A 5392-nucleotide genomic window follows, 5' to 3' on the forward strand; every position below is an offset into this window, starting at 1 on the left:
CATTACGCAAAGAAAAATTTTTCCACTAGTTTTATATCCTCTTACAAAGATTCATTCGAACACACACACACACACACACACACACATACACATATATATATATAAATATATATAACAGGGCTCCTCCAGTCTTTGACAGACTATGGATACTCATGAAAGGGTGCCTGCGCGGGAAATATTTGTGGCAGGAGGTGCGCAATCTCCAACCACACCTCTCCTGAGTCGACATTAATAGTGGCAAGTGAAGTGTATGTACAGGACGACGGGAAACAAATGCCGAGATAAGCGGAGACCACATACAGCGCCTAGAATTCCCAAATGTTCACCCATCTGGTACTAACCAGGCTCAATGTTGCTTAACTTCGGTGATCTGACGAGAACCGGTGTATCAACGCGATTATACCGTATATATATATATATGTATATATATATATATATATATATATATATATATATATATAGTCATCCACATAAGTACTGTTTCGCTGTATCACAGCTCATCAGTGCGACTAAACAGGCATCTACATCAAGCCACGATCGAAACCCGACCGTCCGTACGACAGTCAAGGCTTTGAATCGTTATGCTAATCAGCAGCTGATGTGCGGGTAGTGAATTATCCATATATATATATATATATATATATTATATATTATATATATATATATATATATATATATATATATATATATATATATATATATATATATATATATATATATATATATATATAGTTTGGCGTTGCAATCATCATGCATGTATTAGCCTAGGAAGAGGTTCAGTGACTGTACAAAGAACAAAAATATCTTGCAAATCAATATCGACACGTAGGAAGAACTGGCGAAAACTTGTACGCGAAAATTGTGATGCTATAGAGAAAAGAAAGCATCAATCTGAAACAAGAGCTTCGCAAAGGTTTAATTAATGGTCTTAATTAATTAACCATGACACACACAGCTGGAAATGCGACACTTGTGAAAGAGTGTTTTTGTCAAAAGCTGGCTATGTCAACCACCTTAAGTCACATAAAACTCTTGTTCAAGTAAACTTTGTACGTATTAGTCCAAACCAAACGAGCTGTTTTATATGCAGCAGGGTTTTCAAGTCTACTGCTGGTTTGAGAAGACATATGCTTGTTCATATGAATACCCTTCAGCCTCGCGAGGAAGTTAACTACGCGGAAATCGCTAAATTTGTCTGCCATATCTGCTTCAAGATGTGCAAATCTGCGGTGGAACTGCAGAGCCGTCTGAGATTGCATGAACGACGAGATGGGGAGGACTCAATATGACGGTGATTATCTGGAAAGATGCAGCAACCATATATATATATATATATATATATATATATATATATATATATATATATATATATATATATACTAGCAAAGGTACCTGTCGTTGACTGGGTTCAAAAACAGCCTGCAGAAAATGGACTCTGATTTATTAAAGTATGATAGGTTATGAAAAGGAAGGGTTCTAAAGAGATAGCTTCGAATTTGGGGGTATCAAAACCAAAGCAAAATATGACGAAAATAAAAATAAAATAGATAAACCCCATAATTTATTATAATATAACTGTTCACACTGAAACACTTATCACAATATTCTCTGGATCTATATTAAAAAACCTTGTTAAACTTTGTGACATATTTCTATTCTATGGAAATCGTTTATAGATTAATTATTATTGTTTATCGATCACTTATTATTGTTTATCGATCACTTAATATTGTTTATTGATCAATTAATCATTTTTATACATCGATTATTATTGTTTATCGGTTGTTATTCTTGTTTTTTAAGTATACTTACGCAGATAGATATGAAAAGTCTTTATTAAAGTTTCTCCCTGTTTCCATTCCTAGTGGCCAGACCCCACAAATTTATTATACCATCCCTATTTAAGTTAAAACATACTTATCAAAGTATTCTTATGTACATCTATATCAAAAACACTTGTAAACGTTTTTTTTTTTAATTTTTTAACTTTTTATTTCCATACTTTGTGGACCAGGCGCGAACGCAGACCACACAATTTTAATGAACCACCGTTCTGCAGGATCAAACATACCCATTCCTGTGTCCTGATACATCTTCTATCATTATATGTAATTAGTTTTTTTAAATAGTCAACCATATAGGAGCCTATTCGCGACCACACACACACACACACACACACACACACACACACACACACACACATTCAGCTTTATATTATAATATATACATATATATATATATACATATGAGATATTAAGTATTTTTATTGATTTTTTTTACAAGGGAGTCACTATTTATCAAGGCCCGAAGGCCACTCGAAGATAAGGCTAATGAATGTAAGGGTTAATGAATAAAAGGTAGTGGGGTAGTAACCGTTAATGGTGTAAATTGGGTATAATGTGATTATTTAAGGAGACGATTCAACAAGAACTTGAAGGCAATTAGCCGGGAAGCAGTCCAGTGGAACAGTGTTCCATAGGTGTGCAGTTCTAAGAAAGAAGCTTTGTTCATGAAATATGCATTTAGATTTAGGCACAGGTATAGAGTGAGGGAAATTTTTGATAGTCGAGTATTTTTGTGAAAGTTTGGCAAGGGAGGACCATAGATTAAAGCTCAGACGAGCACTTGCTATGAAAATAACGATGGAGTAGAAATAGGTTCGCAACGTCTCTTCTGTGGGAAAGAGGTTGCAAGGAAGAGAAAATGGTATCAATATAGGTTTCGAGGCCGGTTTTGAACTCTGTCAAGACAGGATAGGACGTGGTAAACGACAATAATATGTATGTGTTGATAATTATGAATTATGGAATAAGTATTCTAGGCAACGTACGAACATTATTATTTTTTCGTTTGTAAACTTTACCATTTAGGTGTCACCGAAACTGTACCATACTCCCCTAAAAAAGCAAATATTTAAAATTAAAACTAATGCTATATTTATCCTGGGACGAGTATTGTACTAGTATGTATGTATATATTGTACTAGTATGTATGTATGTATGTATGTATGTATGTATGTATTGTACTAGTATGTATGTATGTATGTATGTATGTATGTATTGTACTAGTATGTATGTATGTATGTATGTATTGTACTAGTATGTATGTATGTATGTATGTATGTATTGTACTAGTATGTATGTATGTATGTATGTATGTATGTATGTATGTATGTATGTATACGGCATAATCGCGTTGTACGGCACACCTGTTCTCATCAGATCACTGAAGTTAAGCAACGTTGAGCCTGGCTAGTACCATATGGGTGACCATTTGGGAAGGCGAGGCGCTGTATGTGCTTTCTGCTTATCTCGGCATTGTTTCCAGTCGTCCTGAACTTCCACTTGCAACTAGTATTTAAAAATGTCGACTCTGGAGAGGTGTGGCTGAATATTGCGCAACTCTTGCTACAAAAATTTCACGCGCAGGCATCCTTACTGTGGGTATCCATAATCTGTCAAGACTGAAGGAAACCCTTTTTATGTATGGATGTATATGTGTCTGTGTGTATGTGTGTGTGTATGTCAGCAATGCAGTGTGACCTTATATCGTGTACATCTCTTATAATTGTAGTCCAATGAAAGCAATGTATGTAATTATATCAAATTAATTTTAGTACGCCCGTGATTAACTGTTTATAGCTTTATCGCAAGGCAATAAGAAAGCAATTATAAATGACAGATTCCGTCATATGGGTGGGGGGGGGGGTCGCGTAATGACATTCGTTTAATCGAAATTGGTTAGACAATTTCAATAAAGACACTCCATTCTATCGCTAATCTCCATTTTCCTTTCCGAAGACCAATATATGATCCCGCCATAAGAACACAGTATTGTTCAGTTTTGTTTCGAGGGCTCCTACCATTAAACAGCTATTGGTAAAAAGTGTTCAGAATCACCTCGGGGTCACAAAATTTTATCGAAGGAAAGGCGATATCAAAAGAATTAACAAAATAAATCCATAAAAAAATTTAATCATATTTTATTTACGGCAGACAATGAGTTTTGAGAAATAAGCAACTGTATATTCCTTGACGAGAGGCAGTCTTGTGCTGATCCTAAAAACAAAAAAAAATCGACTTTGTATGAAGAGACTAGACCTTCAGTAACTGGACAGCCTGTGCGTCATTTTCTACTGTGCGTACTCTTCGTCTCATTGAAGGTAAAAAGTTCAAACCCTCCAGTTACTGCTAATCAAAAATCTGGAAAGGGACATTTAGACAGAAATGATAAACATTTGTCTCCTCACCTAACTGAAACTCTTTAAAAAATATGACGACAGTACAATCTAAAAATAAGCTTAAATCAGGCCTAGGGTCAAACAAATCCAACTTGCCTCCTCCCTTGAGGCTTGCATTCACGAACATCCGTGTGCTTAGAACTAATTTAGCTGATGTTGAAGAATTTCTCCTAACAAATACCCCGGATATCTTAGCACTAAGCGAGACTAATCTACACTCCTCCATCCCCTCTAACTACTTTAATATGCCTGGATATCTCCCACACTGCCGTAAGGACTCTGACAGACATATGCACGGACTTGGAGTCTACATTCGTAACACCCTCCCCCTGACTAGAGAAACAAACCTAGAAACGGACGATCAAGCCTTTATGTGCTTTAGACTAAACATACAACACAACATGACTATTTTTATTTTCTCTACCGCTCTCCCTCGACCCAGAACTGCACCATAATAAACAAAGTCTCTGACAATATAGACACAGCACTCTCCCTCGACACTAGCGCACAAGTACATGTATTTGGTGACTTTAATGTTCACCACAAAAACTGACTTGGATTCTCTACTCACACAGATGCAGCGGGCAGCACAACACATAGTTTTGCTATATCTCACTCCCTATCACAAATGGTTACGTTTCCAACCGGTTTCCCTGACCAGCAAGAACAACAAGCATCACTTCTAGATCTGTTTCTGACTACAGTTCCAGAGGATTGTACAACAAATGCTGACAGCCCACTCGGGAACGCTGACTATGCAGTGATAATGGTAGAAATCGCCCTAAATTCTAGACCCAAAACTGAAGAGTCATTGCTCAAAACAACGAGATATTATAAAAAGGCTGATTGGGAAGCTATCGGAGATCTTATCAGAGATGCCCCATGGGGAAATATTTTTCTCTTCCTACTGAACAGTGCTCAAATGAGACCACTGAATGGTTCAAAACAGCAATGGAAGCGCATGTTCCCATACGGAAATTTTATAGCAAACCCCACTCTCCCCAATGGTTTACTTCGACTTGCGCAACTGCCATTGCTCAAAGGCAGCATGCATACCGCAGATTTAACCGTGTGCTATTTAAAAAATGCTCAGCCGAAGTAGCTCCAGTTCTCTCCAAATTCTACAACAAATACTTTAATGAATCTTGCTTT

At 36.5% G+C, this 5392-nt stretch overlaps 2 pseudogenes; one reads left to right on the forward strand and one right to left on the reverse strand.

Moving 5' to 3' along the window:
* Positions 1-293: 293 nt before the first annotated feature.
* On the reverse strand, positions 294-410 carry LOC145291888 (5S ribosomal RNA; annotated as a pseudogene).
* A 2767-nt stretch (positions 411-3177) lies between these two features.
* On the forward strand, positions 3178-3298 carry LOC145291886 (5S ribosomal RNA; annotated as a pseudogene).
* Positions 3299-5392: the final 2094 nt, after the last annotated feature.

The sequence above is a fragment of the Euprymna scolopes genome, chromosome 12 (genome assembly GCF_053919585.1).
Source record: "Euprymna scolopes isolate OS-2025 chromosome 12, ASM5391958v1, whole genome shotgun sequence".
Lineage (NCBI taxonomy): Eukaryota > Metazoa > Mollusca > Cephalopoda > Sepiida > Sepiolidae > Euprymna > Euprymna scolopes.